The sequence below is a fragment of the Lithobates pipiens genome, unplaced genomic scaffold (genome assembly GCF_037356315.1).
Source record: "Lithobates pipiens isolate NorthernLeopardFrog02 unplaced genomic scaffold, aLitPip1_a1.2 Scaffold_18, whole genome shotgun sequence".
Classification (NCBI taxonomy): Eukaryota; Metazoa; Chordata; class Amphibia; order Anura; family Ranidae; genus Lithobates; species Lithobates pipiens.
The window spans coordinates 446,645,810-446,672,626 of NW_027507758.1; the positions used below are offsets into that span (position 1 = coordinate 446,645,810).

General features: G+C 45.5%; 1 protein-coding gene across 2 annotated transcripts in view; it reads right to left on the reverse strand.

Moving 5' to 3' along the window:
- Positions 1-26,817, reverse strand: part of NYAP2 (neuronal tyrosine-phosphorylated phosphoinositide-3-kinase adaptor 2) — a 295,588-nt gene that overhangs the window by 204,743 nt on the left and 64,028 nt on the right. The window contains exon 1 of one of the 2 annotated variants that reach the window (XM_077488200.1): positions 3,700-3,939. The exons of the other annotated variant lie outside the window; for it this stretch is intronic. The gene's annotated coding sequence lies outside the window, so the exon portion shown is untranslated. Of the gene's footprint in view, positions 1-3,699; positions 3,940-26,817 lie in introns of those variants that run through there. 2 annotated transcript variants of the gene reach the window in all.

Here is a 26,817-nt window from a genome sequence, read left to right on the forward strand (position 1 = left end):
ACCTGTAGGTCTAAGCAATATCTCCTAAACCTATATGGTTTAGGAGATATTTGCCCGTAGACAGCGGCGCGCAGGTGCACTGAGCGCGGCATTTCCAAGAATGGAGCTGCTGCGCGTATCGACTCCCATGCGCATGCGTGGAAGTGACGTCATCGCGGCTTCGCCGAATGACAGCGGCGGAGCTGCGAGACGCCATCAGCAAGATGGATGCAGCGGACTACAGGGGACAGCGGCGACTTCGCTGGCTCCTGTGTCAGGTAAGTGATACATAATGGGCTACTATGCGGTCCATTATGCTTTGCCTTTGTAGGGAATGAAAGAGGAAGTAAACCCATCAGGGTTTACTTCCTCTTTAATTTCCTAAGCAAATACACTTTTGCACACTGTTACTAACTAGAAGTATTCACATTTTTATCTTCCCCATCAGCTTCTCTCACTCGCTCAGCCAATGTGACCCCAGTGATGAATGAGAGGGGCAAACAAGGGTGCCATGCAGGTGCCCAAAGTCCTCCAACCGATGATGTAATTGGATGTTAGAACACGGGTGCTGGAAGGTTGAAATGGTGCACAATGAAAACCTGAGGCTATGTGTAACTGAAAGGCAGGCTTCATCCACCCACTGGCTTGTATGCAACTTTTGGGCAATTTTTAGGGATTTTGCCAAAGTCTGAAGGCACCCTAGTTGAAAAAGGCTGGTCTAGAGTTTTTATTATGGTATTTTTTGAAATGTACAGTAGTGAAACACTGAGGTTTTTGTAACCAGTGTTGACAGTATAATATACAGTATATCCACTGTTATTCTTTTCATTAAACAAAGTTTGGTTCAGCCTATGTATTGTAAACCATAGGGCACTGGAGCATTTGAAGTATATGAGTCGTGTCACCTGAGTTATACTATTCTCCTCCATTGTAACTGTGAACACAAATGTTTTCCTCATATAATTAGCCACAAAAACTTAATGGGGTTTATTACTAGGGACACATTTTCATAAATGCTTAATCATTTATCCAGGGCTAATGTTGGACATTAAAATTAGGTGATAAACGCAATTTCTGTTCTGTTCTGTTAAAATATCCTCTGGCTATTAATTCTCCCTATCCTTTCTCTATACACTATATATATATATATATATATATATATATATATATATATATATATATATATGAATTCTTCAACATTTTTTTCATATTTTTTTATTTTTCTAGGGAATTGTTTTCATTTGTGCAATTTTGTTTATTTATTAATTGGCATCACAAGATGTTTTTTAGCCATATAAGATGATGGGAGCTGATTGACGGCAGGTAAGTGTCCTTAAAATGTACCTTTGTGCGTAAATTTTTTTTTAGAAAATTGCCTCTGTATTGGTGGTAAAATATGTTGTTTTTAAAAATAATACTGAGCCATTCCACACGATCATAATATCACCAACAACGTGTTTGTGAAAATGACTGGTTTTCCATTCAAAACCATAACCATTTCATAGCCAAAAACCTATTCTTCTTCTTCTCAAATGGAAATATTATCTAGACGGGAACAACCTTTGCTCCTACAGCCACTAGACATGGGTGCTGTCAATAAATTTGTTTCGTTCTGTTCCATTACGGTTCATATTTAAATTAATTCTTACTTCGTATTTCGTGTCCAAAATTCAATTTCAATTCGTACAAAATACGAATTGGTGTTAGGTTCGTTAACTTGTACGAAAGTTCTTTACGATGAATTTAAAGGCAAAAATATACCTCAATATGACAGTCGATGCTGATGGAAGTTTGGTTTTTATCCAAAATACGAAATTCCATTGAAGAATTTCATATCCGAAATACGAATTTTCATTAGATGAGGGGCTCCCACCATCCCTGTGCTGTGCCGACTTCCTCCTGGGGATTCGTAAACAAAAGATCGTATTTTGTACAAAATTCGGACGCATGGCAATTCGTATTTCTGATCCTCCCGAACGTACGAATTTAGGGAAATTCGTACGAATTTGAGATTCGTACTAAACTAATCGCACAAACCTCTGTTGTACTGGTGGAAGATCTTCTCTTATTCTTAATGCTCAATGCCTGATAAGCATCTTTATTATGAATGTATATAAAGAACTCACTCCGGATGTGAATACAAGCATTCCTTCCTGAAAAGCAACTTCCTGTAAACTTTCCCAAAAAAATATTTTAAATATGTTTTGTAAAACACTGGGTTGTAGGAGTGTTTTCAACTATTTTTGAAATCTTCATTACAAAAAAAAAGAACAAGCTAGGTTTATCATAACAAACCTACCACCAGACTGATATATAGGGGTATATTCATCAAAGCGTATCTAAACTCAGGAAAAAATATTTTTTAAAAAATCGAAAAAAATTAAAATAATGCAATCACCATGTGAAATAGTTAGTAAGTTAAACAATGTTTGCTTTTGGGTTTAGATACTCTTTAAGGTCATATCTATTATTTATTTTATTATAGGTATTTCTATAGAGCAGTAAATTTACACAGAGCTTTAAACATATTGTACATTCACATCAGTCCCTGCCCTTAAGGAGCTTACAATCTAAGGTCCCTAACTCACATTCATACATATATTAGGGACAAATTAGACAGGAGCCAATTAACTTAACAGCATGTCTTTGGAGTGTGGGAGGAAACCGGAGTACCTGAAAGAAACCCATGCAGGCACATACAAACTCTGTGCAGGTGATTAGGATTGGAAATGAAGACCCTTGTGCTGCTAGGTGGAATATTTAAACATATAACTGATCCGTTTTGACCTAATGTTTTTGGCCATTATATACCTATCCAGACCAGGTGCATTGGGCAGATGCTTGAATATGTAAATGAGGATTTTAGGGGAAAATCTTTATCTACAGCGTGTCATATGTACAATAAATACAGTATGCACAAAGCTGAGAAAGCTAGAGGGAGCATGACTGTCCTCTATACAATCAATTATTCAAAATCTTAAAATAGCGAATGTTACAAACAATTCAAACCTGCCATATTCGAATTAAAATTAGTGTTACCCAAACCAAAGTTTCCTACGTAAAATCGAGATCTAGGGCCAAAAAGTACTTTAACGGTTTGTACAGCTAAATGCGTTAATGCATTAGACATTATATGTCTAGTATATATTAAAATACTGTATAATGGTATTTTAAAAAGGCAAAGCATAGAGGGAATAAATAATAAGGAACATAGGCAGACATCATCTCACACTGATCTGATAATAGTGACCCAACATCTGATTGGTTTGTGTGGGATTACTGCTATTTAAATATCACATCACTGTCTTATTATATAAGGGAATTAAAGCCAAACACACATATAAGGAACATTATTTTAGCGAACAGTTATATAAAGCCTAAGGCTACATTTTCTCCATTTAAAGGCACATATGTGCATTTTAGGTACACCATTTTAAAGAACCTGCAAAAGACGCAAAATACACACATTTTTCGAGCATACACCAATAAGAAATAAAGACCCTTTTTTTTTTTTTTTTTTTTTTTTACAATTCTATGCATTAAAATACATTTAAATACATCCTAATATGAACAAGCTCTAACACCAGCCAATTCTAGATTTTTCTAAGACAACACTAGATACCTGTTTGGTCTATGCTCACACTAGTTCAGAAATCGTAAAATGACCCATATTTCCAGCAATGTGCAATGCAGTGTAGTAGTGAGTGAAGATATACACACCTGACAGTGCCAGATCACCCTTCATGTTCCTTCACATACGTAACAAGAGAACCGTTTGTACCAAGGAACTAAGTAAGTGCTCCATTTTTCAAAGAGGCATCAGCCGAGTGTCTGTATGTTAGCAAATAAGCCTTGAGAGCAAACCTTTTCTGCTTGCCGTGTTTTTCTTGTAAGCAGTCAGGCAATGCTGTCAGACAAAGCTCCACCTCCAGAGCATCTGGCTGTTTACTACAAATAATGAGCAAGCACAAGGCTCTCCACTTGGCTTTTCATGTGTAGTAAGGGGGGAGGGGGAGAGGGAGCAATCTGCAATAACATATGAAATATGAAAGAGCAAAGATGGAGAGAGGACAGATTCCCATGACAATTCTTTTCTACAGCAGGATTTAACATCAGATATAGAAATCTACTATGCAGGCTTATACAGTAAGGCAGTGCAAACGACAATGAATCGAACAGTAGTAACCTAGAACAACCTACAGGATTCTGGTTTACCACAGCCTAACCATTAATATTTCAAGATAATTAGATTGCTTTGGCCATATCTAAGAGCATTTTACAAAATTGACACTAATAGGGATTTATTTATAAATGTTGTATACAGGATTCACACAGGTTTCACCCAGCATTAATGCATTTTCCAATTTAATCCAGTTAGAAAAATGTGTCAATCTTGCATTATAGTTGGTTAATGTTAATACATGTAATGCTAAAAACACGCACGCATCATACACTCTAGGACAACAGCTGGGGAGTCAATGGTGGAGAAGGATCTGGGTGTTCTGGTAGATCATAGACTTAAAGTGGGAGTAAACACCCATGCATTTTTACCTATAGGTAAGCCTATAAATAAGCTTACCTATAGGTACTGTACATATCTCCTAAATGTGCACCATTTAGGAGATATTTAGTGTGGATGCAGCCATCACCGGCGCATGCGATCTGAAAGAACGACATACCCACGCCATTCCTTCAGAGTCCTGTGACCGTAAATGGTGGGAATAATGTAATCGCGGCTCCGGCCAATCACACAGTCAGAGACCGCAAACCTGAAAGGGAGACCGAGCAAAGGAAGCGCCTTCAGTGGTGACAGCCTGCTGAAGGGCTTCGGACTAAGGTAAGTTTCACATAATATGCTAGTATGCGATGCATACTAGCACATTATGACATTGCCCTGCAGGTTAACAAAAAAAAGAAAAAAAAGTCAGGGGTTTACCACTGCTTTAATAGTAACATGCAATGCCAAGCTGCAGTTTCTAAAGCTAGCAAAATAATAATATATATTTTTTTTAAAATGCTTGTATTAAAAGAGGTGTAGACTCCAGAGATAGAGACATCCTTTTACCTTTGTACATACCATTAGTAAGACCTCATCTGGAATATGCAGTTCAGAATTGGGCACTAGTGATGGCCGAACGGTTCGCCCGGCGGTCGTTTCGCGGCGAATTTCCGACTTTCGCCGTCCGCGGGTTCGAACGCCTTTTTCCGTCGTTCGCCCCGGCGGACTTACGTGTTTAATGTATACAAGAACTTTAACCTTTCGTGACACGTTTATCATGTGTTACAGGACAACCAATTGAGACATGACAGCTCATGGACACTTGGACATTCCCCCTAACCTATAAATACACCCGATCCGGTGGCCATTTTACATTCTTTCTTCTGTCACTGTAGGGAAAGGATCCTGTGTGGAGTAGGGACAGAGAAAACGCTAGCTATTTGGTACACAAAAGTTCTTTTCAGGACTGGTATAGGTGTTAGGTCAGCAGCCTGAGTTTCTTTTGTCAGTTTAGATAAAGGGACAGAGCGCTGTATGCTGCTATTTTAGGGACAGCTCAGCCAGATTAGTCTTTCTTCATCATCATCATCATCATCATCATTAGCTGTTACTATCAGGTCCACAAAAGAGCTGTTCCAGCTAATCGTTCCAGCCTACTCTTTTTTGCCAATTTGTATAGGGACAGGCAGGAAGCAGTGTGTCAGGCAGTGAGGATAATTTTAAAGACTTGCTGTTACTATTAGTTCCACAAAGGTTCTTTTCAGGACTGGTATCAGTGGTACGGTAATAGGCTTGTACACGTATAATATTCTTTCTTCCAAATATAGAAAGAATATTATACTTGACTGCTGCCCTTCTGCTGCAGTCTGCTAATCATTCACAACTCACTTGTTCCACAAAGCTCTTTATCAGGACTGGTAACTTGGTCTGTCTAGGGTGCTACGGTACATAGGCTTGGGTGCGGTACAGTCTGCTGTTCTGTAAGGACCGCTATCGGTCCACAATACATAGGGTTGCCGTGCACTACTGCTGACCGCTGCCCTATACTGCAGCAGTCCTTCATTGGTATAGGGACTGACGTACAGTCTGCTAATCACTAACACACAACCTGCTTGGTCCACAAAAGTTCTTATAAGGACTGGTAACTTGGTATAGGGTGCTACGGTACATAGGCCTGAGTGCGTTACAGTCTGCTGTTCTGTAAGGACCGCTATCGGTCCACAATACATAGGGTTGCCGTGCACTACTGCTGACCGCTGCCCTATACTGCAGCAGTCCTTCATTGGTATAGGGACTGACGTACAGTCTGCTAATCACTAACACACAACCTGCTTGGTCCACAAAAGTTCTTATAAGGACTGGTAACTTGGTATAGGGTGCTACGGTACATAGGCCTGAGTGCGTTACAGTCTGCTGTTCTGTAAGGACCGCTATCGGTCCACAATACATAGGGTTGCCGTGCACTACTGCTGACCGCTGCCCTATACTGCAGCAGTCCTTCATTGGTATAGGGACTGACGTACAGTCTGCTAATCACTAACACACAACCTGCTTGGTCCACAAAAGTTCTTATAAGGACTGGTAACTTGGTATAGGGTGCTACGGTACATAGGCCTGAGTGCGTTACAGTCTGCTGTTCTGTAAGGACCGCTATCGGTCCACAATACATAGGGTTGCCGTGCACTACTGCTGACCGCTGCCCTATACTGCAGCAGTCCTTCAGCGGTATAGGGACTGACGCACAGTCTGCTAAACACTAACACACAACCTGCTTGGTCCACAAAAGTTTTTATAAGGACTGGTAACTTGGTATAGGGTGCTACGGTACATAGGCCTGAGTGCAGTACAGTCTGCTGTTCTGTAAGGACCGCTATCGGTCCACAATACATAGGGTTGCCGTGCACTACTGCTGACCGCTGCCCTATACTGCAGCAGTCCTTCATTGGTATAGGGACTGACGTACAGTCTGCTAATCACTAACACACAACCTGCTTGGTCCACAAAAGTTCTTATAAGGACTGGTAACTTGGTATAGGGTGCTACGGTACATAGGCCTGAGTGCGTTACAGTCTGCTGTTCTGTAAGGACCGCTATCGGTCCACAATACATAGGGTTGCCGTGCACTACTGCTGACCGCTGCCCTATACTGCAGCAGTCCTTCATTGGTATAGGGACTGACGTACAGTCTGCTAATCACTAACACACAACCTGCTTGGTCCACAAAAGTTCTTATAAGGACTGGTAACTTGGTATAGGGTGCTACGGTACATAGGCCTGAGTGCGTTACAGTCTGCTGTTCTGTAAGGACCGCTATCGGTCCACAATACATAGGGTTGCCGTGCACTACTGCTGACCGCTGCCCTATACTGCAGCAGTCCTTCATTGGTATAGGGACTGACGTACAGTCTGCTAATCACTAACACACAACCTGCTTGGTCCACAAAAGTTCTTATAAGGACTGGTAACTTGGTATAGGGTGCTACGGTACATAGGCCTGAGTGCGTTACAGTCTGCTGTTCTGTAAGGACCGCTATCGGTCCACAATACATAGGGTTGCCGTGCACTACTGCTGACCGCTGCCCTATACTGCAGCAGTCCTTCAGCGGTATAGGGACTGACGCACAGTCTGCTAAACACTAACACACAACCTGCTTGGTCCACAAAAGTTTTTATAAGGACTGGTAACTTGGTATAGGGTGCTACGGTACATAGGCCTGAGTGCAGTACAGTCTGCTGTTCTGTAAGGACCGCTATCGGTCCACAATACATAGGGTTGCCGTGCACTACTGCTGACCGCTGCCCTATACTGCAGCAGTCCTTCATTGGTATAGGGACTGACGTACAGTCTGCTAATCACTAACACACAACCTGCTTGGTCCACAAAAGTTCTTATAAGGACTGGTAACTTGGTATAGGGTGCTACGGTACATAGGCCTGAGTGCGTTACAGTCTGCTGTTCTGTAAGGACCGCTATCGGTCCACAATACATAGGGTTGCCGTGCACTACTGCTGACCGCTGCCCTATACTGCAGCAGTCCTTCATTGGTATAGGGACTGACGTACAGTCTGCTAATCACTAACACACAACCTGCTTGGTCCACAAAAGTTCTTATAAGGACTGGTAACTTGGTATAGGGTGCTACGGTACATAGGCCTGAGTGCGTTACAGTCTGCTGTTCTGTAAGGACCGCTATCGGTCCACAATACATAGGGTTGCCGTGCACTACTGCTGACCGCTGCCCTATACTGCAGCAGTCCTTCATTGGTATAGGGACTGACGTACAGTCTGCTAATCACTAACACACAACCTGCTTGGTCCACAAAAGTTCTTATAAGGACTGGTAACTTGGTATAGGGTGCTACGGTACATAGGCCTGAGTGCGTTACAGTCTGCTGTTCTGTAAGGACCGCTATCGGTCCACAATACATAGGGTTGCCGTGCACTACTGCTGACCGCTGCCCTATACTGCAGCAGTCCTTCAGCGGTATAGGGACTGACGCACAGTCTGCTAAACACTAACACACAACCTGCTTGGTCCACAAAAGTTTTTATAAGGACTGGTAACTTGGTATAGGGTGCTACGGTACATAGGCCTGAGTGCAGTACAGTCTGCTGTTCTGTAAGGACCGCTATCGGTCCACAATACATAGGGTTGCCGTGCACTACTGCTGACCGCTGCCCTATACTGCAGCAGTCCTTCATTGGTATAGGGACTGACGTACAGTCTGCTAATCACTAACACACAACCTGCTTGGTCCACAAAAGTTCTTATAAGGACTGGTAACTTGGTATAGGGTGCTACGGTACATAGGCCTGAGTGCGTTACAGTCTGCTGTTCTGTAAGGACCGCTATCGGTCCACAATACATAGGGTTGCCGTGCACTACTGCTGACCGCTGCCCTATACTGCAGCAGTCCTTCATTGGTATAGGGACTGACGTACAGTCTGCTAATCACTAACACACAACCTGCTTGGTCCACAAAAGTTCTTATAAGGACTGGTAACTTGGTATAGGGTGCTACGGTACATAGGCCTGAGTGCGTTACAGTCTGCTGTTCTGTAAGGACCGCTATCGGTCCACAATACATAGGGTTGCCGTGCACTACTGCTGACCGCTGCCCTATACTGCAGCAGTCCTTCATTGGTATAGGGACTGACGTACAGTCTGCTAATCACTAACACACAACCTGCTTGGTCCACAAAAGTTCTTATAAGGACTGGTAACTTGGTATAGGGTGCTACGGTACATAGGCCTGAGTGCGTTACAGTCTGCTGTTCTGTAAGGACCGCTATCGGTCCACAATACATAGGGTTGCCGTGCACTACTGCTGACCGCTGCCCTATACTGCAGCAGTCCTTCAGCGGTATAGGGACTGACGCACAGTCTGCTAAACACTAACACACAACCTGCTTGGTCCACAAAAGTTTTTATAAGGACTGGTAACTTGGTATAGGGTGCTACGGTACATAGGCCTGAGTGCAGTACAGTCTGCTGTTCTGTAAGGACCGCTATCGGTCCACAATACATAGGGTTGCCGTGCACTACTGCTGACCGCTGCCCTATACTGCAGCAGTCCTTCATTGGTATAGGGACTGACGTACAGTCTGCTAATCACTAACACACAACCTGCTTGGTCCACAAAAGTTCTTATAAGGACTGGTAACTTGGTATAGGGTGCTACGGTACATAGGCCTGAGTGCGTTACAGTCTGCTGTTCTGTAAGGACCGCTATCGGTCCACAATACATAGGGTTGCCGTGCACTACTGCTGACCGCTGCCCTATACTGCAGCAGTCCTTCATTGGTATAGGGACTGACGTACAGTCTGCTAATCACTAACACACAACCTGCTTGGTCCACAAAAGTTCTTATAAGGACTGGTAACTTGGTATAGGGTGCTACGGTACATAGGCCTGAGTGCGTTACAGTCTGCTGTTCTGTAAGGACCGCTATCGGTCCACAATACATAGGGTTGCCGTGCACTACTGCTGACCGCTGCCCTATACTGCAGCAGTCCTTCATTGGTATAGGGACTGACGTACAGTCTGCTAATCACTAACACACAACCTGCTTGGTCCACAAAAGTTCTTATAAGGACTGGTAACTTGGTATAGGGTGCTACGGTACATAGGCCTGAGTGCGTTACAGTCTGCTGTTCTGTAAGGACCGCTATCGGTCCACAATACATAGGGTTGCCGTGCACTACTGCTGACCGCTGCCCTATACTGCAGCAGTCCTTCATTGGTATAGGGACTGACGTACAGTCTGCTAATCACTAACACACAACCTGCTTGGTCCACAAAAGTTCTTATAAGGACTGGTAACTTGGTATAGGGTGCTACGGTACATAGGCCTGAGTGCGTTACAGTCTGCTGTTCTGTAAGGACCGCTATCGGTCCACAATACATAGGGTTGCCGTGCACTACTGCTGACCGCTGCCCTATACTGCAGCAGTCCTTCAGCGGTATAGGGACTGACGCACAGTCTGCTAAACACTAACACACAACCTGCTTGGTCCACAAAAGTTTTTATAAGGACTGGTAACTTGGTATAGGGTGCTACGGTACATAGGCCTGAGTGCAGTACAGTCTGCTGTTCTGTAAGGACCGCTATCGGTCCACAATACATAGGGTTGCCGTGCACTACTGCTGACCGCTGCCCTATACTGCAGCAGTCCTTCATTGGTATAGGGACTGACGTACAGTCTGCTAATCACTAACACACAACCTGCTTGGTCCACAAAAGTTCTTATAAGGACTGGTAACTTGGTATAGGGTGCTACGGTACATAGGCCTGAGTGCGTTACAGTCTGCTGTTCTGTAAGGACCGCTATCGGTCCACAATACATAGGGTTGCCGTGCACTACTGCTGACCGCTGCCCTATACTGCAGCAGTCCTTCATTGGTATAGGGACTGACGTACAGTCTGCTAATCACTAACACACAACCTGCTTGTTCCACAAAAGTTCTTATAAGGACTGGTAACTTGGTATAGGGTGCTACGGTACATAGGCTTGAGTGCGGTACAGTCTGCTGTTCTGTAAGGACCGCTATCGGTCCACAATAGATAGGGTTGACGTGCACCACTGCTGACCGCTGCCCTATACTGCAGCAGTCCTTCAGCGGTATAGGGACTGACGTACAGTCTGCTAAACACTAATACACAACCTGCTTGGTCCACAAAAGTTCTTATAAGGACTGGTAACTTGGTATAGGGTGCTACGGTACATAGGCTTGAGTGCGGTACAGTCTGCTGTTCTGTAAGGACCGCTATAGGTCCACAATAGATAGGGTTGACGTGCACCACTGCTGACCGCTCACCTATACTGCAGCAGTCCTTCAGCGGTATAGGGACTAAGAGTTTTGTCACAGGGTCATTTAAAAAATGACATGCAGAGGAAGAGGCAGGCCCTTCCGCAGGGGTGGTAGGGGTAGGGCAGGAGCAACAGGCTTGAGCCAAAGTGGGAAGTTGCAGAAGGTGCGTTCAATTACTTTAAAGGATGCACCAGACTTGGTTGAGTGGCTCGCTCAGCCTTACTCTTCTGCACCCTCCTCATCCTCTCGATCTGCACCCTCTTCTTCACTCTCTGCTATGTGCACCCCCAAAGACACTACCACCAACAACACGACCACCACCACCACCACCACATACCTTCCGCTTGAGTCACTGGAATTATTTTCCGATCCATATCAAGAGGACATTTCTGATGCGCAGCCACTCTTGGTATTGGATCAGGAAGAGGAGGTAGCAACAAGCGCTACTCAGCAGTCTGACGCCAGTACCCAGATCAGCCCAAGGAGGAGGTTGGTCCCCGGTGTTGCTGCCTACTCTACTTATAGCGGTGGGGAAGGTGACGTTGATGATGACGTGTCTAGTGATGTCACGTGGGTGCCCACAAGAGAGGAAGAGGAGGGGAGTTCAGAGGGAGATATGGACCAGCAGATAGGGAGGAGAAGCAGCAATGACTTACATTGCACAGCAGGGACAAAGCAGACTGCAAATGTATCAGGAGCGAGTCATCGACCATGTACGGTCACATCTGGCGCTCCCAGGACACCGGCACATGGCTCCGCAGTGTGGGCTTTTTTTAACGTGTCCGCTGCTGACAATAGCGTTGCCATCTGCAATCTTTGCAGTCAACGCGTTAGTCGCGGTAAGCCCAATACTCACCTAGGGACGACCGCCTTAAGAAGGCACATGAGCAGCCATCACCGAGCCCAGTGGGAGCAACGGAACACACAAAGCCACACTGCAGGCTCTCACCGTCCAGCCTCGTCTTCTACTTCTCCTTCTCCTCTCTCCTCACAATTGTCCTCCACTCCACCTTCCATCACGCCAAGCTCACATTTTTCTGCAAAAAGGCAGGCTTCCGTGGGCCTAATGTTTGAGCGTAAAAAAATGATGACGCCGGATAACCCTCTTGCCCAACGGTTGGCGGCTGGCTTGTCAGAACTCATAGCCCGCCAACTACTGCCATATAAACTGGTGGACTCGGAGGCCTTTCGCAAATTTGTGGCCATTGGAACACCACAATGGAAGGTCCCAGGAAGGAAGTATTTCTCAGAGAAGGGCATCCCAGAGCTATATGGCCATGTTCAGCGGCAAGTGAATGTATCTCTGGCACACAGTGTCGGTGCCAAGATACATCTGACCACAGACACGTGGTCTAGCAAACACGGGCAGGGAAGGTATATCAGTTTTACTGCCCACTGGGTGAACCTTCTGACGGCCGTCAAGCATGTAACCCGTGGCACCCGTGTAGATTTGGTTTTACCGCCACGGATTGCATGCAGGCCTGACTCTTCTTCTCCTCCTCCTACTCCATCCTCCTCCCTCTCCTCCTCAGCTGCCTCCTCCTTTTCCGCTGCTAGCGTCTCTTCCACTGCACCGCCCAAGCTCCCCAGAACCTATTCCACATGCCAGGTGAGACGTTGCCATGCCGTGCTGCGTCTGTTGTGCCTGGAAGCAAAGAGCCACACTGGCCCGGCACTCCTTTCAGCTTTGCGTTCACAGGCAGATGAGTGGCTAACACCGCTCAATTTGACAGTTGGTAAAGTGGTGTGTGACAACGGTGCCAATCTGCTTAGCGCATTGAAACAGGGCAAAATCACGCACGTGCCGTGCATGGCACACGTCTTAAACTTGGTCGTGCAGCGATTCCTTGTCAAATACCCTGGGGTCCAGGACATCTTGCGGCAGGCAAGGAAAATCTCGGCCCATTTCAGAAGATCTTACACGGCCATGGCTCGCCTTGCTGACATTCAGCGGCGACACCATCTGCCGGTCAGACGTCTTATTTGCGATTGCCCGACGCGATGGAACTCAACCTTCTATATGCTTGATAGGCTGCTCCAGCAGAAACGTGCAGTTAACGTCTACCTGTATGAACTCTGCGAAAGAAACGGTTCTGGGGAGCTGGGTTTTTTTTCACCGCGCCAGTGGCTGCTCATGCGCGACACATGCAGACTTCTGCGGCCATTTGAGGAGATCACCAAACTGGTCAGTCGCAGCCATGGCGCCATCAGTGACATGGTACCTTATGCCTTCTTTCTGGAGCGTGCATTGCGTCGTGTCATTGATCAGGCTGTGGAGGAGCAGGAGCGGGAAGATGAGGAAGTCGCAATGCTGGATGAATTCCCAGGGGGGGCTACTCTATCTGAGACAAGTCAACAACAGGAGTCTGATGAGGAGTCAGAGGAGGATGGTGCCGGGGCGGATGAGCAGGAGCAAGAAGAGCATGCTTTAAACCTTTCTGGGATCCCTGTTGTGCGAGGATGGGGAGAGGAGAATGAAGAGGACGACATTATCCTGGATGATGAGCAGGAGCCAGGCCACCACACCGCTTCCACTTTAGTGCAAATGGGGGCCTTCATGCTCCAGTGTTTTAATAGGGACCCCCGTATAAAAAGCATGAGGGTCAAGGACCAGTACTGGGTGGCAACGTACTTAGACCCCCGGTACAAACACAAAATGGCGGAAATGTTACCGCCGTCGCAGAGGGCTGTCAGAATGCAGCACTTCCAGGCCTTGCTTCGAGAAATGCTGCATTCTGCTTTTGCGTGCGCTGGCAGAGGAGCAATTCCCACTCCCAGAGAAGGATTTGCGGGTACCAATCCAACAGCGCCTGCAAGAAGAGGCCGGTTTGAAGATGTGTTGGTGACTTCGGATATGAGGTCATTCTTTCAGCCGACCCATCGACAGGTGTCATCCGGATCCAGCATCAGGGAACGCCTAGACCGTCAGGTGTCCGACTACATTGGGTTAACGGCCGATGTGGACGCTCTGAGGAGTGATGAACCCCTAGACTACTGGGTGGGCAGGCTTGACCTCTGGCCAGAGCTTGCCCAATTTGCAATCGAACTGTTGGCTTGCCCCTCATCCAGTGTCCTGTCCGAAAGGACGTTCAGCGCAGCAGGGGGGATTGTGACCGATAAGCGTACTCGCCTAGCTCACCACAGTGTTAACTACCTCACATTTCTAAAAATGAATGAGGCATGGATCTCGGAGGAATTCAACACATGTGATCAGTAGACCATGTATATGTCTATAAACAATTTTTGGAATCAAGCACACAGACCTTCTTAATTCATTTGGCTCACTTCCCTGACCCAAAAAAGCACACCGTACTATATGCCCCTACCCTCCTCTTTGAAGAGGTTGAGCGGTGTCATATTTCTACTGGGGCTGCTTATTATGAGGGGTTCCCACCATCCCTGTGCTGTGCTGACTTCCTCCTGGGTGTTCTTATTATGAGGGGCTCCCACCATCCCTGTGCTGTGCTGACTTCCTCCTGGGGGTTCTTATTATGAGGGGATCACACCATCCCTGTGCTGTGCTGACTTCCTCCTGGGGCTGCTTACGGTGCTGCTGTCAGCGCTGTATGTCACGGAGCTGCTGTCAGCGCTGTATGTCAGGGAGCTGCTGTCAGCGCTGTATGTCACGGAGCTGCTGTCAGCGCTGTATGTCACGGAGCTGCTGTCAGCGCTGTATGTCACGGAGCTGCTGTCAGCGCTGTATGTCACGGAGCTGCTGTCAGCGCTGTATGTCACGGAGCTGCTGTCAGCGCTGTATGTCACGGAGCTGCTGTCAGCGCTGTATGTCACGGAGCTGCTGTCAGCGCTGTATGTCACGGAGCTGCTGTCAGCGCTGTATGTCACGGAGCTGCTGTCAGCGCTGTATGTCACGGTGCTGCTGTCAGCGCTGTATGTCACGGAGCTGCTGTCAGCGCTGTATGTCACGGAGCTGCTGTCAGCGCTGTATGTCACGGAGCTGCTGTCAGCGCTGTATGTCACGGAGCTGCTGTCAGCGCTGTATGTCACGGAGCTGCTGTCAGCGCTGTATGTCACGGAGCTGCTGTCAGCGCTGTATGTCACGGTGCTGCTGTCAGCGCTGTATGTCACGGAGCTGCTGTCAGCGCTGTATGTCACGGAGCTGCTGTCAGCGCTGTATGTCACGGAGCTGCTGTCAGCGCTGTATGTCACGGAGCTGCTGTCAGCGCTGTATGTCACGGAGCTGCTGTCAGCGCTGTATGTCACGGTGCTGATGTCAGTGCTCTGTATTACGGTGCTGCTGTCAGTGCTCTGTATCTCCTGCACCCTCTTGTTTGCCTACCCTGGTCCCTGACCTTCCCTCTCCTCCATTGCCTTCATTAGCTCCATAGTCCTGAATTGTCAGAACAATTTCCCAAATAAAAAAAAAATGCTTGTAGTTATCGATCCCAAATTCACCTCATACATGTATTATGCTATTGTCCAGGTGGTGGGACTACGTGCTACCCCCTAATAATTACCCCGTGGCCGCAAATTCGACCTAAAGGTTTGCGAAATTCGCCTCCCATTGAAGTCAATGGAGCCCGCGGCGAACGGTCGTTTTCGCGAACGTTTGTGCCCGTTCGCGTTTCGCGTTCGCGAAACGTCCCGTCGGAAGTTCGTCCATCACTATTGGGCACCAGTTCACAAAAAGGATATCGGGGAACTGGAGAAAGTGCAGAGAAGGGCAACCAAACTGTTAAGAAGTGTGAAAATAAAAAAGGTTATGGCGCTAAACCCTATCAGTGATGAGGTGAGTTAACTTATCATCAAAACCTAGTGTTTATTTTTTATATAAAAAGAAAAAGAAAAAACTGTTGGTGATACCGTGCAGAGATATCCTAAAGCAATTTTATCCAAAGAAAATTGTGTGTGATTAATGTGGAGTCAACATTCATGTTCCATTATAATTAAAACCAAATTGGGTGTTAAATTATCCTATACGTATCAACCTACTAAAAACATGTAAACATTCATTTAAATGTGCAAAATGGTGGAAATAATGTTAGTATTCAACAATATGTTAGTTTAAAACAGATTGTGCAAACATGTGCAAAAAATGTGCAAAAAAGCAACTAAAGGTCAGAACAACCAAGGATCAGAAATAATTCAACCAAAAAATCGCATGAAGACGCAGAATGTGCAAATAGACAATAACTAAGGATCAAAACAACCAGGGGTCTGAAATATTTTCAACCAATAATCGCATGAAGACGCATCTGTGTCCAATATAAGTCCAAAATTAATATTTGGCTTGGTAATACTGCCTCTTCAGATTATTGTTGTGATTAGTACAAAAAGTCAATAGGGAATATTTGATTCACTCGTGCAAATAGTGCGGGTTTTCAATTAGAGAACTTCATCCCCGGTGCGCCACTCAGTGCTATAGTATGTGAATGCTCTCACCAGAGTTAATGCCCCTGTGGGGCTGGATGGACCTTCACAATGTAAGCCACTGTGTCGCTCTCTGGCTGCTGCTGGTGCACTGGGTGAAGCTTCGTTATTCCGTCCGTATGGTATCCAACGTTAATTATATAAGGAAAGACATATCCATAGTGTAATACGTTCTTAACCAAATCGTTCGTTTATTAATATTAAGATCTACTCACATTTTACATTAAAAGCATATGCGTATAGAAAAAACTCCGCCGTTCGTCTCAAACGAGTGCACACAACGTGGCCACGCCCTATGCGTTTCGTCACTACGACGTCCTCTGGAGCGGCCATATTGGTGCACCTTATTGCTTAAATAGGGTGCAGTGCTCCACTACGCCTGCGCTGAACTAGCAGCGCCATTTTGGGTGTGGGATGCCCTTACTCTGCTGGGGATGAACACAGTTACTCCCCCTATAGCGCCCTTAGGGAAGACAGATATAATTAGCCTTGGAGCACTGCAGCCTACCCATAAACCATACTCAATTTAGATGACATTCCTTAGTCTTTTCCATTTAACCGGACATTTATAATTACTTCTATCTGGGGAATATTGAATAGGAAAACAAAAATGGCAATAAAAATACAGTAAATAAATATATGTATAGAAATACATATATAAAATTCACATATATAAAAAATTCATACATATATAAAAATTCTTACATAAAAAATTCATACATAAAAAAGGGGGGTACACATTAATACTGAAGAAAACGCATGAAAATTTATAAAAATTATAAAAATTATGTGACATCATTTAAGAGGTTTTATTATATTTAAAAAAAGTTTTTTTTATGCATACTAATATGTAAATATAAAAGAGGAAATTATTCCAGAGGAAAGTTTTTCAAGAGGAAAGTTTTTCGGGAGAAATTAAATTAAAATTCTTAAAAAGATTTAAATGTATGTGGAGGTACTAAAAAGGTCTATTTAGCATCGTCCTATAGGTGATTGTGATATTTGTGACTGTGTGTTTGGTTCCAACAGGGGGACTTTTAGATAATTTCGATTATTATTACTTCCCAATTGGGGGTAAAACTATTTTTTGTTTGGTCGTACTGTAAAAGTAAAATTGAAATTAAAAAATATAAAATATGTTTTAACCTACTGAGAATTAAATGTAAATGTAAAGTGTATAAAGGGACGCTCATATGCCTAAAGTGTCTGGTAGTCAAGTCTTGTTGTAATTCCGACACATCTAATGTATTTTGAATGAATAACATTCGACCTGAACCCAAAAGTATAGGCCATGAGGTTCATGAATTGTCTTGTGTTGGGGCAGATAGGCTACTTATATATGTGGTTAGGTCTTGTCGGGATCCTGTAACATCATGTATGTGTATGGATAACATTCGACTACGGAATGTTCGTCCAGCATTATCCAATGCTGAGGCAAGCAGTTAACTATTAAAAGTTAGTTAAGAAGCAATTGAGGTCTAATTCTATGTTCATTCCCCTTGGCTGGAGGGTATCTAAATTGAAAATCCATTTCGTTTCGTTCCTGGATATTTTGATCGTTTTGTCTTCCCCTCTCCAGTGGCCTCTTATTTTGTCTATTCCATAGAAAATCATTTGTCCAGGGTCCCGATTATGGAAATCCCTAAAGTGTTTGGAAACACTGTTTCTGGAAGCCTTTTTTGATATTTGCAATATGTTCCCTTATCCTGACTCTTAACTCCCTGGTGGTCCTTCCCACATATTGCTTGTGGCAAGGACATTCAATGACGTAAGTGACGTGGGAGCTATTACAAGTGATCAATTCTTTGATTTTATATTCTTTTCCATTAGAGGTGGATTTAAAAGTAGTTTTCTTTTTTTCGGTCTTTTTACTATTTCTGCATGGGAGGCAGTTTCCGCACTTATAGAATCCTTTTAGGGTCTCAGAGATTCTTATTTGTTTTGGTGGGTCCACCACATTTTTTACTAATTTGTTTCGGAGTGTTGGAGCCCTCCTGTAGATGAACCGTGGTTTGTTCGGCAGCATGGCCTGGAGTGAGCTGTCTGCTTGTAAAATCGGCCAGTGTTTTTTGATGATACGCTCCACATCTTTGTGTTGTCTGTTATACCCTGTAAGGAACGCGATGTTATGGAGGTTTTGTTTTGGTTTTACTTCCTTGCCTTCAATTAATTTTTTCCTATCCATATGTTTTACTTCATTTTTTAATTTACGGAGATTTTCTTCTTTATACCCTTATGTAAGAATTTTTATATATGTATGAATTTTTTATATATGTGAATTTTATATATGTATTTCTATACATATATTTATTTACTGTATTTTTATTGCCATTTTTGTTTTCTTATTCAATATTCCCCAGATAGAAGTAATTATAAACGTCCGGTTAAATGGAAAAGACTAAGGAATGTCATCTAAATTGAGTATGGTTTATGGGTAGGCTGCAGTGCTCCAAGGCTAATTATATCTGTCTTCCCTAAGGGCGCTATAGGGGGAGTAACTGTGTTCATCCCCAGCAGAGTAAGGGCATCCCACACCCAAAATGGCGCTGCTAGTTCAGCGCAGGCGTAGTGGAGCACTGCACCCTATTTAAGCAATAAGGTGCACCAATATGGCCGCTCCAGAGGACGTCGTAGTGACGAAACGCGTAGGGCGTGGCCACGTTGTGTGCACTCGTTTGAGACGAACGGCGGAGTTTTTTCTATACGCATATGCTTTTAATGTAAAATGTGAGTAGATCTTAATATTAATAAACGAACGATTTGGTTAAGAACGTATTACACTATGGATATGTCTTTCCTTATATAATTAACGTTGGATACCATACGGACGGAATAACGAAGCTTCACCCAGTACACCAGCAGCAGCCAGAGAGCGACACAGTGGCTTACATTGTGAAGGTCCATCCAGCCCCACAGGGGCATTAACTCTGGTGAGAGCATTCACATACTATAGCACTGAGTGGCGCACCGGGGATGAAGTTCTCTAATTGAAAACCCGCACTATTTGCACGAGTGAATCAAATATTCCCTATTGACTTTTTGTACTAATCACAACAATAATCTGAAGAGGCAGTATTACCAAGCCAAATATTAATTTTGGACTTATATTGGACACAGATGCGTCTTCATGCGATTATTGGTTGAAAATATTTCAGACCCCTGGTTGTTTTGATCCTTAGTTATTGTCTATTTGCACATTCTGCGTCTTCATGCAATTTTTTGGTTGAATTATTTCTGATCCTTGGTTGTTCTGACCTTTAGTTGCTTTTTTGCACATTTTTTGCACATGTTTGCACAATCTGTTTTAAACTAACATATTGTTGAATACTAACATTATTTCCACCATTTTGCACATTTAAATGAATGTTTACATGTTTTTAGTAGGTTGATACGTATAGGATAATTTAACACCCAATTTGGTTTTAATTATAATGGAACATGAATGTTGACTCCACATTAATCACACACAATTTTCTTTGGATAAAATTGCTTTAGGATATCTCTGCACGGTATCACCAACAGTTTTTTCTTTTTCTTTTTATATAAAAAATAAACACTAGGTTTTGATGATAAGTTAACTCACCTCATCACTGATAGGGTTTAGCGCCATAACCTTTTTTATTTTCACACTTTTCATTTCCCTCTCCTCCCCAATAAGGAAGTGAGGGCTTCAGGCACAGGCAGCTCTAACCCAGTATATTTCCTTTTCTCTCTCCATTTTTTTAATTTTATTTCACATATTTCTATCACATTGGAGATCTGATTTTTCCATAGCGCGACTTTATTTATTCATTTATTAAACTGTTAAGAAGCATTGAGGAGCTCAGCTATGGGAAACGATTGGAGGAACTTAATTTATTCTCTCTTGAGAAAAGGAGATTCAATGGGGATATGATCAACATGTATAAATACTGTACATAAGTGGTCCATATAGTGGACTTGGTGTAGAGTTATTTACTTTTAGGTCATTACAGAGGACAAGGGGGCACTCGTTATGCCTGAAGGAAAACAGATTGAACCTTCACATATGGAAAGGCTTCTACACAATAAGCTGTGAAAATGTGGAATAGACACCTTCAAGAAATAATTTTGGCTACCTCAGTAATTTGTTCTTAAAAAAAAGTTGGATGCATTCCTAAAGCACAACATTTTAATGGATTCTAACACTTATAGGTAGGGTAGACGATCTGGGGAATATCCAAATTGCCTCCAGGGTGAAGCAAATTGGATCATGCTTTTCTGGGTTTTTTTTTTAGCCTTCCCAGTCCCCTAAATTTTGGATTTTCTACTATATTAATATTTAGTTCTTTAATTGCACTTGACCCTGCCCTGCATGTCTTCCTATGCTTCACTACTGGCCCATCACTGTTATGATTTGTTTGCTACTTTAAAGCCTAACTCCAACCTCAGTAAAACATGAAAAAAACTATCCCCAGCATGTTTTAAAAAACACAAAAGCATCCCCAGCTACTATAATCAACCGATCTTTTGGTGCTATTCTTCACAGACTCCCCAAGCCAGCGATACTGTGCCTCTTCCAGGTTGAATGACACCCATCATCATTTAACCCACTTCTTGTAGGCCAATGTTGTCAAACAGCAGTAAAATGCAGTGGCTTGTGGTACTATTCTGCACAGACTCCCCAAGCCAGCGATACTGTGCCTCTTCCAGGTTGAATGACACCCATCATCATTTAACCCACTTCTTGTAGGCCAATGTTGTCAAACAGCAGTAAAATGCAGTGGCTTGTGGCAACTTGATTTCATCTTTTATCAGGTAATATTCAACAGGTTAATGGGAAAGGTAAGCACAGGGTTCCCCCTCATGGGTCTCTCCTTCTAGGGGCCTTAAGACAGCTGACCCTCGTCACTGACCTAAAGAGAGTGAGGACTTAGAAATATGAGCATAAAAAAGAAAGACTTGGCTTTGGCTGAAGTTGTCATGGAGGATGGAAGGATGTAAAGTGAGAATGAATATTTCTGAAACATAGGTAAACATACATGAGAATATATCTTCATGATATGCTGGACTTGTAACAGTGTAGAGATCCTCTGAAAAAATTGGGTCAGGATCTAGAAGTTGCTAGCAGGAAGAGATTTATCCTCCTGGTGGGTAGAGGACCCCTCAAATGGAACTTGTGCCAAGTGACCTAAGCTCTCGAGTCCCTCTGGCCTCAGGAGTACGATCAGATCATCTGAATAATAGCCTGTAACCACAAGGAGCAGCTGCTGACTGAACTGTGGAGTCAATGGGGTGGAAAAGAGTGATGGTGCAGTAGGGTTTAAAACCTGCCATATGTACACAGGAGAGCAGAAGGTATAGGCCTGAATTGGCCTTGGGGTGAAAGTGGGCAAGTGGTCCTGCCCAATGAATATGACTCTTATTTCATAATTTCACATCCAGTTTGGTAAGAGATACAAGAACTGGCTGTGCATGAAACAGTTTCATATCAATTATGTTTAATAATTTAAAGAACTAAATTAAAGAAATGCACATAATATAACTGAATACTAATGGAGTGTACACACGACCGGACTTTCCAGCACAAAAGGTCCAACGGTCTTCCCGACGGACTTTCGACTGAGTTACGATGGACTTCCAAACAAACAGACTTGGCCACAGATGAACGGACTAAAGTCTGTTCGAAAGTCCGTTCATTTTGAACGTAATGACATTAGTGATGGACGAACTTCCGACGGGACGTTTCGCGAACGCGAAACGCGAACGGACACAAACGTTCGCGAAAACGACCGTTCGCCGCGGGCTCCATTGACTTCAATGGGAGGCGAATTTCGCAAACCTTTAGGTCGAATTTGCGGCCACGGGGTAATTATTAGGGGGTAGCACGTAGTCCCACCACCTGGACAATAGCATAATACATGTATGAGGTGAATTTGGGATCGATAACTACAAGCATTTTTTTTTTATTTGGGAAATTGTTCTGACAATTCAGGACTATGGAGCTAATGAAGGCAATGGAGGAGAGGGAAGGTCAGGGACCAGGGTAGGCAAACAAGAGGGTGCAGGAGATACAGAGCACTGACAGCAGCACCGTAATACAGAGCACTGACATCAGCACCGTGACATACAGCGCTGACAGCAGCTCCGTGACATACAGCGCTGACAGCAGCTCCGTGACATACAGCGCTGACAGCAGCTCCGTGACATACAGCGCTGACAGCAGCTCCGTGACATACAGCGCTGACAGCAGCTCCGTGACATACAGCGCTGACAGCAGCACCGTGACATACAGCGCTGACAGCAGCTCCGTGACATACAGCGCTGACAGCAGCTCCGTGACATACAGCGCTGACAGCAGCTCCGTGACATACAGCACTGACAGCAGCTCCGTGACATACAGCGCTGACAGCAGCTCCGTGACATACAGCGCTGACAGCAGCACCGTGACATACAGCGCTGACAGCAGCTCCGTGACATACAGCGCTGACAGCAGCTCCGTGACATACAGCGCTGACAGCAGCTCCGTGACATACAGCGCTGACAGCAGCTCCGTGACATACAGCGCTGACAGCAGCTCCGTGACATACAGCGCTGACAGCAGCTCCGTGACATACAGCGCTGACAGCAGCTCCGTGACATACAGCGCTGACAGCAGCTCCGTGACATACAGCGCTGACAGCAGCACCGTAAGCAGCCCCAGGAGGAAGTCAGCACAGCACAGGGATGGTGTGATCCCCTCATAATAAGAACCCCCAGGAGGAAGTCAGCACAGCACAGGGATGGTGGGAGCCCCTCATAATAAGAACACCCAGGAGGAAGTCAGCACAGCACAGGGATGGTGGGAACCCCTCATAATAAGCAGCCCCAGTAGAAATATGACACCGCTCAACCTCTTCAAAGAGGAGGGTAGGGGCATATAGTACGGTGTGCTTTTTTGGGTCAGGGAAGTGAGCCAAATGAATTAAGAAGGTCTGTGTGCTTGATTCCAAAAATTGTTTATAGACATATACATGGTCTACTGATCACATGTGTTGAATTCCTCCGAGATCCATGCCTCATTCATTTTTAGAAATGTGAGGTAGTTAACACTGTGGTGAGCTAGGCGAGTACGCTTATCGGTCACAATCCCCCCTGCTGCGCTGAACGTCCTTTCGGACAGGACACTGGATGAGGGGCAAGCCAACAGTTCGATTGCAAATTGGGCAAGCTCTGGCCAGAGGTCAAGCCTGCCCACCCAGTAGTCTAGGGGTTCATCACTCCTCAGAGCGTCCACATCGGCCGTTAACCCAATGTAGTCGGACACCTGACGGTCTAGGCGTTCCCTGATGCTGGATCCGGATGACACCTGTCGATGGGTCGGCTGAAAGAATGACCTCATATCCGAAGTCACCAACACATCTTCAAACCGGCCTCTTCTTGCAGGCGCTGTTGGATTGGTACCCGCAAATCCTTCTCTGGGAGTGGGAATTGCTCCTCTGCCAGCGCACGCAAAAGCAGAATGCAGCATTTCTCGAAGCAAGGCCTGGAAGTGCTGCATTCTGACAGCCCTCTGCGACGGCGGTAACATTTCCGCCATTTTGTGTTTGTACCGGGGGTCTAAGTACGTTGCCACCCAGTACTGGTCCTTGACCCTCATGCTTTTTATACGGGGGTCCCTATTAAAACACTGGAGCATGAAGGCCCCCATTTGCACTAAAGTGGAAGCGGTGTGGTGGCCTGGCTCCTGCTCATCATCCAGGATAATGTCGTCCTCTTCATTCTCCTCTCCCCATCCTCGCACAACAGGGATCCCAGAAAGGTTTAAAGCATGCTCTTCTTGCTCCTGCTCATCCGCCCCGGCACCATCCTCCTCTGACTCCTCATCAGACTCCTGTTGTTGACTTGTCTCAGATAGAGTAGCCCCCCCTGGGAATTCATCCAGCATTGCGACTTCCTCATCTTCCCGCTCCTGCTCCTCCACAGCCTGATCAATGACACGACGCAATGCACGCTCCAGAAAGAAGGCATAAGGTACCATGTCACTGATGGCGCCATGGCTGCGACTGACCAGTTTGGTGATCTCCTCAAATGGCCGCAGAAGTCTGCATGTGTCGCGCATGAGCAGCCACTGGCGCGGTGAAAAAAAACCCAGCTCCCCAGAACCGTTTCTTTCGCAGAGTTCATACAGGTAGACGTTAACTGCACGTTTCTGCTGGAGCAGCCTATCAAGCATATAGAAGGTTGAGTTCCATCGCGTCGGGCAATCGCAAATAAGACGTCTGACCGGCAGATGGTGTCGCCGCTGAATGTCAGCAAGGCGAGCCATGGCCGTGTAAGATCTTCTGAAATGGGCCGAGATTTTCCTTGCCTGCCGCAAGATGTCCTGGACCCCAGGGTATTTGACAAGGAATCGCTGCACGACCAAGTTTAAGACGTGTGCCATGCACGGCACGTGCGTGATTTTGCCCTGTTTCAATGCGCTAAGCAGATTGGCACCGTTGTCACACACCACTTTACCAACTGTCAAATTGAGCGGTGTTAGCCACTCATCTGCCTGTGAACGCAAAGCTGAAAGGAGTGCCGGGCCAGTGTGGCTCTTTGCTTCCAGGCACAACAGACGCAGCACGGCATGGCAACGTCTCACCTGGCATGTGGAATAGGTTCTGGGGAGCTTGGGCGGTGCAGTGGAAGAGACGCTAGCAGCGGAAAAGGAGGAGGCAGCTGAGGAGGAGAGGGAGGAGGATGGAGTAGGAGGAGGAGAAGAAGAGTCAGGCCTGCATGCAATCCGTGGCGGTAAAACCAAATCTACACGGGTGCCACGGGTTACATGCTTGACGGCCGTCAGAAGGTTCACCCAGTGGGCAGTAAAACTGATATACCTTCCCTGCCCGTGTTTGCTAGACCACGTGTCTGTGGTCAGATGTATCTTGGCACCGACACTGTGTGCCAGAGATACATTCACTTGCCGCTGAACATGGCCATATAGCTCTGGGATGCCCTTCTCTGAGAAATACTTCCTTCCTGGGACCTTCCATTGTGGTGTTCCAATGGCCACAAATTTGCGAAAGGCCTCCGAGTCCACCAGTTTATATGGCAGTAGTTGGCGGGCTATGAGTTCTGACAAGCCAGCCGCCAACCGTTGGGCAAGAGGGTTATCCGGCGTCATCATTTTTTTACGCTCAAACATTAGGCCCACGGAAGCCTGCCTTTTTGCAGAAAAATGTGAGCTTGGCGTGATGGAAGGTGGAGTGGAGGACAATTGTGAGGAGAGAGGAGAAGGAGAAGTAGAAGACGAGGCTGGACGGTGAGAGCCTGCAGTGTGGCTTTGTGTGTTCCGTTGCTCCCACTGGGCTCGGTGATGGCTGCTCATGTGCCTTCTTAAGGCGGTCGTCCCTAGGTGAGTATTGGGCTTACCGCGACTAACGCGTTGACTGCAAAGATTGCAGATGGCAACGCTATTGTCAGCAGCGGACACGTTAAAAAAAGCCCACACTGCGGAGCCATGTGCCGGTGTCCTGGGAGCGCCAGATGTGACCGTACATGGTCGATGACTCGCTCCTGATACATTTGCAGTCTGCTTTGTCCCTGCTGTGCAATGTAAGTCATTGCTGCTTCTCCTCCCTATCTGCTGGTCCATATCTCCCTCTGAACTCCCCTCCTCTTCCTCTCTTGTGGGCACCCACGTGACATCACTAGACACGTCATCATCAACGTCACCTTCCCCACCGCTATAAGTAGAGTAGGCAGCAACACCGGGGACCAACCTCCTCCTTGGGCTGATCTGGGTACTGGCGTCAGACTGCTGAGTAGCGCTTGTTGCTACCTCCTCTTCCTGATCCAATACCAAGAGTGGCTGCGCATCAGAAATGTCCTCTTGATATGGATCGGAAAATAATTCCAGTGACTCAAGCGGAAGGTATGTGGTGGTGGTGGTGGTGGTCGTGTTGTTGGTGGTAGTGTCTTTGGGGGTGCACATAGCAGAGAGTGAAGAAGAGGGTGCAGATCGAGAGGATGAGGAGGGTGCAGAAGAGTAAGGCTGAGCGAGCCACTCAACCAAGTCTGGTGCATCCTTTAAAGTAATTGAACGCACCTTCTGCAACTTCCCACTTTGGCTCAAGCCTGTTGCTCCTGCCCTACCCCTACCACCCCTGCGGAAGGGCCTGCCTCTTCCTCTGCATGTCATTTTTTAAATGACC